The sequence below is a fragment of the Oxyura jamaicensis genome, chromosome 3, assembly GCF_011077185.1.
Source record: "Oxyura jamaicensis isolate SHBP4307 breed ruddy duck chromosome 3, BPBGC_Ojam_1.0, whole genome shotgun sequence".
In the NCBI taxonomy this organism is placed as follows: domain Eukaryota; kingdom Metazoa; phylum Chordata; class Aves; order Anseriformes; family Anatidae; genus Oxyura; species Oxyura jamaicensis.
Window position 1 is genome coordinate 87590346 of NC_048895.1, and position 12228 is coordinate 87602573.

The 12228-nt window shown below is 40.7% G+C and overlaps 1 long non-coding RNA gene across 4 annotated transcripts in view; it reads left to right on the plus strand.

Moving 5' to 3' along the window:
• Positions 1–12228, plus strand: part of LOC118164420 — a 45331-nt gene that overhangs the window by 23415 nt on the left and 9688 nt on the right. The gene's annotated exons all lie outside the window — the stretch shown is intronic.

The window sequence follows — 12228 nt, forward strand, 5'->3', positions numbered from 1 at the left end:
CATTGTAAGCAATAAATCAGTTTTAATTGCATTTTGCTGACTCTTTGCCTTTTGTTGCTAGTATTTTTGCTTTAATTTGCTGCAACCAGTTTTCTTCTCTTAAGAAAGAACTGTCAGCTGGTGGAAATTTCTTTGAGCTGACCAAAAAAGTAACTAATGTACCATTAATGCAGTAATTCTTGTAGGCTGATATATATTACGTTTTTCTTCTGCTATTATTTGTTTCAGCTCTCATTTCCAGTTTCCAGTCACCTTAAAATTAATTCTAATACAATATTTACATTTTGGAAAACAAGACATATGTTTTCAAGTCTTGTCTGGGAAATTACTTCTGCTGTAAATGTTGCTGATTTAATTAATTCTCTACCTTTTCAAAGAATATGAAGATGTGATAGAAAACTGAACATCGTCCAATCTTCTGTTTCACATTTATCATTTTCAAAATGGAGGGTCTTATTGTGTTAAAAATTAAAATCTGAACCTAATTTAACTTTCAACTTCATCTGCAGTTCCCGTTTTAGCATCTCTTGACATTACCGCTGTGTTGGTGGGAGGTGTCATGTTGCTGGGCTCTCAAACAAAGTTTCCTGGCACCGGAATGAGTGGCACCAAGGCAGATTTTTCTATTATGAAGAGGGTGTACATGTTATTGTGCTTCTTAAATTTGTTTTTTTGACCTCTGCTGAAATGGCTAACGGGTACAACAGGATTGTTTTTGATGCTGTTCTGCAGTGACTTCAGTGCAGCTTGTGATGCCTGCCTGGGCTGTGAGCAGCCAAGTGTCAGTAGCTGCAACCTAGAAGAGAGGATAGGGTATTTCTAGCTGAAAATGTATGTCAGGATAGGTGAGAAAGTAGGCATCACTGCTTTTTCATCTCACCACAAGGCAAATACAGGTTCTCTGGTTATTTTGTGTGACCTCCTAGCAAACACCCTGTGTGGCCCTTGCTCTCTGGTTTGTGCTCTGCATAGGCTAAAATTGAGATGTTGCTGAACCCCATGTAATGCGCCAGTTCTTCAGATAAGATCCATAGATCTTCAGCACTGGTCAAAAATATCTCCAGAAAGGAAGTGCCCGAGCTGCTCACATCCCTTTCTTCTCCCTTTAATACTTGGCAGGCTTTCACTGAGCTTGGTCAGGAAGTTAATATGGTGTGGTAGTTGGAGAGGTCACTTCCATCGAGCAATCTGAAACACTAGCTGCTTGCTCTCATCTTCAGCCAGGAAGGCCACAGAGAGGACTGTAAGCAGTCACTTGAGTTTTATGTTTAATTTTTTTTCCTCTTCGGTGCTTCTAAGATTTCCTGATGTTGTAAGAACGCGGAAAAGCAAACTAAGCTTTTCTCCACTGGATGGCTGGGTCTGGAAGGGATTTCTTGCGCATTGCTTTTTCTGAGAAGTAGCCCACTAATTTTTGTACCAGGGAGAAGCTGAGCTGTGGAGGTGAGTGGCAGCAGTCCAGGTTAACATGGTGATTCACGGCCCTGACTAGGGCAACAGGATGCAATTTAGCAGCCCCTATGCGGGAGGAGGCATGGAAATTTTTAAAAAATATTTCCATTGCCAGGCCATTAATGTATGAAAAATCTTATGCCAGGGCCTGTCTCTGCCCTTATCTTCTGCTGCTAACCCTTGAGTTTCTCCCTTCCTGCTGCTCAGATGCACCCTGAATTCCTGGGCTGCCTGAGTGGCAGCTGGGGCTGCCATAGACATCAGCTCGGTCACAGCACTGGGGGAGAGGGAGGAATAACAGCAACCGTGATGTGCATTTCTCGTATGCCTGCTTCCCTCCGATTGTAAGTTGACCTTATGATGTTACAAGTTTGAATCATAGGCAAAATGCATGCTGAGAGCAGCCTTCTGCTACTTCCCTGGGTTAGTAGCTAACAGACTGCAAACACTTCAATTACCAAGCGGACTGACTGGGTTTTCCAAAAGTTATAATTCTCATGAACTCTGTGAAGCTTAGAGTTTATATTTATATATCCTACTCCTGGATTATAGTTGTCTGTATTTATTTGTATAAGCATGGGGTACAGCATGTACTATTTGATGTACTATTTTTGATGCTCGCTGTATTGTTCCACTTCCTTAAAATAAATAAAATTAAAAATAGGCTAATATTTCACAGCATGTTAAGTGGTGAAAGGTCGATGCTAATTAAGTATCATTGTCAAAGTGTATGCATGAAGACCTACAGGTGACACCGAATCTTTGTAAAATAAATACTTCAGCTGACCCGTCTTCAGTTTGCCCAAACTTAGTGAAAATATTGTTTCAGCACTAAATAAAAATAAGAAGAATCCCCAAACCACAGTAATAAAGCATTCCTCTATTTTATATCCTCTATTTTATACGGACACTACTTGGGCTTGGACACTACATTTGTCTGTGTGTAAGGCAGCAAGAGGAGGAGAGGTGGGGATGGAAATAGAGAACTGTTGCTAAATTGGTACCTTTCAGTTCCTTTGTTCAGCATAAGATTTACTTTAACCACAGTAAAATAGATGTGGTTTTTTAAGAAGCCACTGTTTGAAATGACTAAAAATGCATCAACATTTGACTAATGCACAATTTACTACTTTCTCATGGATTTTTTTTCTTTTTTTTTGCTTCAAACTTTTTTGTTGCATGGTATCAGAAACCCTATCAGTGACAGTGCCGTTTGTGTAAACACCGTCCGCAGGCTGGCTCCAGGGCTGTGTTTGTTCAGAGAGCTAGCTGGGAGACTCCCTTCCAAGAGAGGAAATGGGCTGATGCGTACAAGCTCTTGCTCGAGATTGTTCACATCCCCAGAAGCTGCATCCTCTGCAGGAAAAACGGGCTTGGACCCGTGCCACGGCGCGTCCGTGATGTTAATGAGTGGGAGAAGCCATGTGTTCATCGCCTGCTGCAGCAGCAAGCTGCTAATTCAGGGAAGGGGTTAGGAAACAAAAAGTGGGGTCGGATGAAATTGAAATGTGACACTTAATCCTCTTCTAATTGCACACAGCGTGCTGAGCGTTGTGTTGCAGGCAGTGGGGTGAGGGACGCGGAGCTATTGAGCGTACCTGAAATCTATGCAGCGGGAAGAACCAGATCAAGTGGGGTCTGGATCCAAGCCTCGTTGCAAACACATTTTCTTTGCCAAACAGAAACCTCAGCTGGGTTTCTGAAGAACTGAAGCCCTGCTTGTTTTCATCTCGCAGCAACTGTTGTTTAATACAGATGAGCAACTTGATCTTCTTGGGTTGCTCACATACCATAGTGATGAGCCTCACCGAAATACTAATAAAGAAGTTTTAAACCTACAGCCTGTTTAGGAGAATATAAAAGAAGTCCAGGTGAATTTTGCTACGATCCTTCTGTTAAAGTAGGGAGTTGAAATCCTTTTCTCAGTTTAAGGGCTGCTGCTTCAAACAATACCTATTACTGCTCTTAACTTTCATTGCTCCTGCTAGTTTGGCAGCCTGAGCCTCAAATGAGAGTTGCTTTTACTGCCAAGCTGAACGATTTTATAAGCCATCAGCTCAGTGTTAAACATGACCGCCCATGTGAGCATTTTGGGCACAGGGTGGTCTCTGCGAGCTCCCTGATGCAGCCATGGATGGCAGCGGCAGGGCGATGGCGGTGGGCCCGGCGAGCCAGGGCTGCCACAGGCCTCTCGCACGAGGACTGTGAAGGGGGCCTCTGGAGGTGTACCTTGCACTTCGGTTCAGAGGCAGGGTCGAGGAAAAGCACAAATGCAGCTTGATAGAAACTAAGATGTGGGGTAGAGGCTGGCATTGTGTGATGACTGGAGGTGGAGAAGGGGGAGAGATGAGCACGGACCGTGACAGGCCTAGACCATTAAAGTAGCTGCTGTTAGATTCAGTGAGAAGGGGTAGCTGTAAGAGGATATAAAGGACACTTCTCAGTGACTTCTCAGTCTGCTTTTACTGGCAGGACCGTTCTGAATGTGTTACAGTCACAGCAAGATTTTTGCCTTTCCTTCATTTAGAGAGTATTGCGTAAAAGTGAATCTGGAAGAGACCCAGGATGAGGCAGAAATGTCAGGAGCAGTTGAAAGGGCTGCAACTTAGCTTAGTGCATAAGGAATCTGCACGATTGGGTGGTTGGCTGGGTCCGTAGAGTTTCTGTATTGATGAGGTGTTTGAGTTGGCAGGCCTATTTTTCTTGAGCAGTGATGGAGAGATGAAGAAAAATTTCGTATGTACAGAGACAGATTTGGAGTAGAGGTGCTTCTCTGGACCATGTTCACAAAGGTGGCAATTTTTATTAATTGCAAAGTAGATTGTCCAAAGACTAGATGTCCAGATGACCTTTTCAAGATCTCCGCTTTAAAAACAAATGGAAGATCTTCCGATAGGGAAGAAGAAGACTATATATATATGTGTGGGCTAGGTCTGGGCTATCAAAGAAAGGATGATTGACAGCTCAAAATGCGTAGGGGTGGAATAGTGCAAATATCTCTGGCCTTGGCAAGAGATATAGCTGAGCTAACCTAGAGAAGATCTAGGATGGACATAGAAAAGTGGAACTTGAGGCAACTACTATGCTCAGAGATTAAAAGAAAATCCAGGAAGTGAATGGAAGAGGTGAGAAGATTGAAAGATTTAAATTGTGGGAAAAACAACCAAAGCATGGGAATTCCCTAGTAACAGCAAATGCATACTTGTCTCTAAAACTTGCTTGTGAATCCTTAAAAAAGGGATTTAATAAAAAACAATTTTAGCATGGCTACAGTGACCATAAGTGTTAGTAATAGGAATGCTTCCTGTATTATTCAGCTCTTGCTTTTTTAGCACTCTTGTAGGGTCAGTTCTTTCTTGCCCCTGTTGGTGTAAGTGTTGTGCCAAACCTCATCTCCATGTTTTATGAATCTACTTGTCCACATAAAAGTGACAAAATTTCAGGTTGGCAATCTCTCTTTCTCAAAAGCATCTTTATCCAGAACTTTTTTCGGTAGAGGAAAAAAATGCATCCATCATACTCCATCTGCTCTGTCATGCAAATACTGCCTTGTCACTACTGAAAGGCCAGCCTGTCTCAAAGCCTCACAGATTGAATGCCATTTGCCGCAGTTCATTCAATAGCAGAGCTAGCTGCCTGTGGGTGTAGAGAAATTAAGTTAGAGGCTAGCTGAGCGTGCTTAAGGTAGTGTAGAGGGCAGAAAAGAACATTTGCTCAAAGGAGAACGTTTCATTTAAAGATAAATCTGTAAATGTGTAAGAAATGAAGTTGCACTAAATAGTAACTGTAAGTTTCTCTCTACCCAAATTTTGCTGCTTAAGTAACTTTTAAGTGCAGCTTTGCAGTTTTGTTGTTACCCAAGCTGAAAATCCTTTTTACCTTCTTAAAACTTAGGGTTTTAAAAGACGTTAGATGTTGTGGGGGAAAAGGGCCAGCTTTTCTATTTTTCTGGCATAATGTGAAAGCTGGCTGTTGAGTCATGTACTCTTGATGCTGGTAATGTTCTTGATATTTCCTGAAGGAAAAGTGGCTGGAACAGCATTTGTCACCTAAGCATATCAGAGTCAGAATGGACAAGCAGCACGTGTAAAACTGAGGCATTTTTGTTTGTTTTTTCGCAGTTTTGATTGGGGGGGGATGACTTGTAGAAGAACAAGTGTTTACTTGTAGAGAATTTGAGGGAGAGAAGTTAACAGAGAAACTATGAGCCTCAAGGGTCTTTGTTACAATTAGAGCCAAGACTCGTGAATTAAAAATTCCAGTTTAGAGAGTACACATAAATTACCTCTTGTTTTAACCTGACAAAGACTTGCAGTTGTACAGAACAAAATAGGAATTGTGCAAATGTTTTCTGATGAAACTCAAAAGCAAGGTGAAACTTGCTTGTAGGCTTTATATTTAATTAAGCACTTAGTCAGGTTTGCAACAGACCTTGCCTTCCCTTCTAAGTCCATGATCAGACTGCTCAGAGAGGAGCTTCTGAGACTACAGAGCTCAACTGAATCGGGGAGGTTCCAGAGCTTAGTTTAGGTATAGAGGTGTTCTTTGGGTATTACATGTCGAGTAGTTTGGGGGCTTTCTGTGAAGCAGTTTACTTTAAATTCATTTCTGGGGGGATGCTGCTGCTTTACTTCCAGGTAGGTTCTTTGCCTTCCCATCAGAATTATACAAGGTAGATCTTAAAGAATGCTGTCCACCTTTGCGATTTTTATTTTTTCCTTATTAACATCCAGATTGTATGACATCTATGTTAAGAAAACATAACTGCTCCAAAAAAGCTTTGTCATGTATTTACTTCTGCAGCTCTTCTAACTTTATTCAACTTACAAAACCACACAAAAGAAATCAAAGAGGGAGGTAGACTTAAACTTTTAAGTTGAAACCTCAGAGTTTTGTTAAAACCACTGAGTCATGACAGAGATTTTTCACTGAATTCTCTTCCTAGCCATCAATCTAAAAAGTTCATTTTCAGTTATTTTTGTAACATTTCCTTTAATTATTTGATTTTTTTACAGTAGACTGCCTTTTATGTGTACTGAGTTGATAGCATTTGGTAATAAAAATGAAGATGTTTTTGTTATATCATGCAATAAGACCATATTAAAATTACAAAGCCAATTTCTTACATTATTCCTGTATCTAAGAAATTAATTAGACATTAGACACTAAGTTATCCTAATGTAAAAATCCATAGGTCAGTGTATATTTGTTGTAAAAAATATGCTAGTAAGCAAAACAAAATATTGAACAATCAAAGATCTCACCGACATCCAGAACCATTTTGCTTGGTGTCAAGCAAAAACAACCTAGTTTAGATTTTTTTTTTTTTTTAACTTGACAGTTTGGTTTCTATGAGTTCTGGTGCTGTCTTAAAAAATGTTTTTTCTTTACAGTAAGACATTAATAGCAGTGAGAAAGGAGGCTCAATCTAAAACAAGCAAAGCTGCAAATTCTTCCTAAGACTAAATAATGTTTCAGGTTACATTTGGGATGGGGGAGGGGTTTCATTTTTTCATTGTTTTTAATCTTTGCACTAATGGTCTAGAACAAGTCCTGCCCTTTGTGCAAGTAGGCTTTGAAACATTTCTAATTGGTATTTTTAACAGCAAAGTGTGTAATTGCATTTGGAAGTTATGCAGCAAAAAATGGTTTTGTGCCATGTCTGTCTTGCTGAAACCAATTTGTACCAGCAAGGAAATGCAAATTTTGATACTTATTTGCATGCAGAAATGAGGTAAACTCTGCTATCAGAATTTTTGAGTAAAACCATCTCAACCAGAGACACTTGTGAACACTTGAACTCTTGTCAAAAATTGCAAACAATTTTTGCAAACAGGGGAGGGAGCTTCTGCTGTAGCACAAGAACAATTGTACTAATCCTTCTTTCACAGAAAAGTTTTATTTAGTGTAGCAACCTCGTTGCTAAATATTCACCAGTGCTTAGCAGCAGCATCTAAGAAGACTAAAGGTATTTGGGAACAGCCTGGATGTGGAAGCGGGGGACTGAGACGCGTGCCATGGCCAGGGCATGAGGGAGCAGGGGACTGAACCTTAATCAGAGGTGGCTGAATCTAAAGATGCTTCTTGGTGTCCTGCACCCAGAGAAACTCATCTCTGTCCTGATAGGTTTGTATCTTCATTTTTCTATTTTTGCCTGCACTGTTAACAAGCAAATAAGCCTATCTGATAAGCCCCGAGGGCTGTTTCTCAATATTGAAGTGAGATTTTCTGTTTTGTTCGACTTCCTGTTCAGGGCTGATGTCCACGCTGGATCTGTGCACCCTAACTGTTGGGGCTTTGCAATAAATTTCCATGCCAGCCTGGTGCAGAAGCTTGAACCATCAATTCTCTAGGTTGTAGTGACATCTGGTGGCAGTTTGTATGTTTAAGTCGCGTTCAAAATGTGTTCCAGTTGGAGATGAGGCAAATACCTATTTACAATCTTTCTTCTGTATTTCAGTGAACTTAGAAAAAACATGTTTAGTGGCTGCTATTTTCTCACTACCTTATTTCTGACTCTTGAAGGGGGAAAGTAGTTTAAAACTGCTGAAACTATACATATACATATATATATTTAAGCTAGTTTAAAAATGTATTCAGAACTTTAATTTCAGGTTTGTTTTTAATTTTGTGTGTTTTGTAGCAGTTGCATGGAGGAGCCTTGCCCTTCCCCTTCTTCAAAGTGCTGTTAAGTGACTATTTTGAGAGGGAAATGAATGGGATAGTTTTCTTTCTTTGAAGCCTTGGGCACTTGCGGTTGCTAAAGGAGAGCCCTGAGGTGCATCTCCATTTTGTCTCTTCCCCATCAGAGGTCCTGGGGCTTCTCTTTACATATCAAGATATATACATACACGCTTCCAAAATGTAATGCAGAATGCTCTGAACGTGGAAAAAAAACAAGAATTCATTGATGTGATCTTTAAGCAGTTGAATAATATTACCAGGAAGAGAAGTTGCTGTATGCGCTTCCAGGAGCAGGCAGGTGAAAAAAAAATCTCGACAATTCAGAGAGAAATCTTCATGTGGAAGGAGAAGAGGAGGTGAGCAGTTTGTAGTCTCCATAGCCACGTCAGGCTTTTCTTCTGGCCTGCAAGGATGGATTCCCCTTTCTTATGTCTCCACTGGACTCCAGCTAAGCTTAAAGGATGCCTACTGCTTTGTCTATTCCTTCTGAAGCCCAAATCTCAATTCTTGCTTCAAATGCACATGGCTTACGTCGTGATGTTGCTAGCTGCTTTTTGGTGACTGGAGGGATCAGCGGAAGAGAGGTAATTTGGGATACATCTCCAAAAGTAAAGGCCACGCAGCCTTTCTGCAGTATTCCACTGGGCAAGGAAGGAACACCTTGAAGCTTTGACTCGGACTGCTTCTTTTTAAGATCTCTGAGTTCAGGATGGGAATTCAGCCTGGGTATTTTGATCCTCATAGGGAGGATCTTCAGATGGATCAGGCCACCTGTCTGTGGTCAAATTAACCTTCCTTGTGTGTATTATGGATGAATTTTGAGTGGTTTTGGGCACCATTTCAGGTTTTCATTTGTAAATAGAGGTATAAGGGGGTTTAGCATGTAAATAGTGCCTCATTAGTTTAGCTAATGCCATAATATCTGCAATGTTCAGTGACTCTTTTCCCCGTTTTAGTGGTAATGAATGCATGAGAAGTAGCAGACGTCAATTCATTTGTCAGGCTGTAAGAGTGTCATACCTCACACAGAAAAGAAAGAACTTTCTCCCTGTTTACAAACGAAGGGTCGTATTTTCAGGTCGTGTACTGTTGGGTGTTATAATCAAGTGATGATAACAAATACTCTGCAAAGTGAGCAGTGAGTGATTTGTGTGTGTTGGCACCCAACTTCTTGTCTCCACAAGCAATTAAATATCTAACTTGCCAGACAGGGAATAGAATAGTTTTTTTTGTTTTGTTTTGTTTTGTTTTTTTTTTCCAGTACTTCCATCTCATGCTTCATTGTGAAATAAAGTGAGTGAACAGTGGCAGTCCCTTTACACTGTGACCTGTATTGTGCAATTCTGGATCTCTTCCAGGTGACAGCGGGGCACTGCTTCAGTTGGGTTTTGGGGTGGTTTTCTTTGTCGTTGTCGCTGCGCTACATTATTTCAGCAGCCACTTCCTTCATAACTCTCTGTATTACCTTTTACAGCCCTATCCTGTGAGTGTAGGACAGCCAAGGGAAGGAGAGCAGGTTCTGGGGTCAGCCAAACAGAGTTTCACTAGCTCCTTGCCTCTCTGAGACCTGGGGTGGAAGGCTTCACTGGAGCAGTTTGTTCTTACGGTTGTAATAGAGACCATGGTCACCCACATGGCTGGCTGTACCAGTAGTGACTGCCCTTAGCTGCTGAATTCCAGCAGAGCCTCGTGTGGGACTTGGCTGGCAAATCACCAGTTTTTTTCCTTCCCAGACAGCTATGGAAGGGCCTGCTTTGCAATGCAAGCCGGTTTTCTTTGCTGCTGGCTGTTTAGACGTAAGTGAGGAGCTGTGCCTAACATGTGGTAAGCAGCTATCCTTTCAGCAGAGGGGCACAATGTACTATAATCCCTGCCCTTCCCCGAGTATCTTGCCTTACAAGCATTATTCAGGCTTCATAAGTATTGATTAAAATGAAATAGCCACCTGAAATGGCTCACAAGTCAAAGGCAGGTGATAGGGAAGCCATAGACGTAGTGGACCTGTGTTTAATGTGGTCATTTAATTGCTGTCATGTTCTCCTGTCACTCCTTTTGAATGTAATCCCTTGAGAGTGGGAGTTGCTTTGTGTGGAGTATAAATGGAGTGTTTATCAGAAGATTTCCTCAGGTTGCTTGAGGTTGTTATGAATATCTGGTGGGCAGCATATCTGAAGCATATATGCAAAATTGACTTAAAAGTCCTGAATCTCTTGTATCATTCATTTAGATGCTGAAGAAGAACACACAGCAAATTTCAAAAGGGATTGTGGCATTCCATAACAATATCAGACAATAATATATTGCTTAGCTTTTATTCTGATACTTCTTGTTCTGAATTTCAGGGCTGCTTTTTCTTCATCTGTTTGAGTATTTCCTTGTCACTGTGTCATTTGCCTTGATAAGTTTTCCTTCTTTGTGTGCAGACAGTGCGTTCCCTGCTATTGCACTGGCTGTCATAAATTTCCTTCGATATAAGTCTAATAGCTACAGTAGTTCATAGGCATATTTTGAAAGCAGATTTCTTTATTCCTGTAGAAAAAAAGCCAAAGCAGTTCATGGGTTTTTTGTTTGTTTGTTTTTTCCCCCTACTGCTTTCTCTTTAGCAAATATAATGTTTTTGCTCCCTGTATTTTACATGGTTGTGTTTTTTGGTTGTAGGGAGATAGCGCAAAGAGGGAGATGTAAATAGTTTTTAAGTTTCCATACGATTTATATATACTTACTTTCAAAGTTGTCCGATTTTAAGACCCAAAGTTTGAATTGTACAGGGAAAATAAAACAATAGCAAGTAAAAGTTCTAACCAGCAGTAATAAAAGATGCAAATCAAGTTGATGATGATTCATCACTTGAGTAATATATAAAGAAGGATTTCATCATTACCCTGAGAGGATCAAAATAGGATCTGTAAATAGGATCAAAATAGGATACTTCTACAATAGAAGTATCAGATGCCTGTCTGCCGAAGGATGAGAGCGCCGTGGTAATTTCAGTCAGAAACCACATCGGTACTGTATTTTCTGCTCTCTCTTGTCAAGGGTTGGAGTCCCTTCTGTAAGTCATACTTCAGCTGGAAATCCTTGAATGAGAAATGTAAGGCCTGGCCCTAGACAGCACTTCTGGAGTGGAGTTTTTAGGAGAAGCAGCATCTTCTGAGTGTAGCACTAGTGAAAGAAATTTAGCTGCTGACCAGAGAACTCGTTTATTCATCAGGGACAGCTTGAGAAGGAAACCTTGTCGTTCTTGCAATTCCTTCATCAAAAATGTTTAGCCTTTTCTGCTGCAGTTCCTATTACTTTGTAGCAGACTGGAAGTTGAAGGTGATCTATACCTTCTGATTTATTATTTCAGCTTTTCAGGTTCCTGTGCATCTCCTGTGCCTTCCTGTGAATTAAAAAGTGGGGCATGCAATTACATCGTTCCCCTCTTTCTCTCTCCTGCTGCTGTAGTTCTTTGTCTTGACCAAAGCCAGTGGGGGTTTTGTGACTGCAGGAACAGGGCTCTTAGATGTGTGACCTGATTTCCAGAAGTGCTGGAATGAGATGCAGCTAATGGTAGAGGAGAAACTTGTACATGAACAGTAACTTCAGTCCAGCTAAAACATATGTTGAGCCCAGAGGTAAGCTAATTCTTCAGAAAGCTTTTTAATATACTGCGCTGTGAAAGGAACGGCTTGGTGAGAACAGCACCAGTATTGGGGCAACCCCTTCTGTGGATAAAGTGCTCAGGTAAAGCTCCCCTGTCTTTTCAGTAGCAAATGAACTTTTCTTAACTTAGGTTGTCTGGTTCTGTGAGGTGATTCAGGTCCCCAGTTACTTGCACATCTGGCTTTGCACATGCTTTGTGTTTTTAAAGTAGAGACTATTAATAATCTTGTTGCAAAGTGTTTCTTGTGTTGTACTAAAACCTGTCTAAAGTGAATTTTTACCCTCTTCTGAGGATTTTGGCTTTTATTCTACATGAGCAAAACTTTTTGCTATGTATGATTAGATTATCTTGGGTTTTTTATTTTATTTTATTTTATTTTTTCCGTTTTCTCTTTCCCTTGGAGATGATATATCTAAAGAAACTGAATACTTTATCTGCTTCTCAGA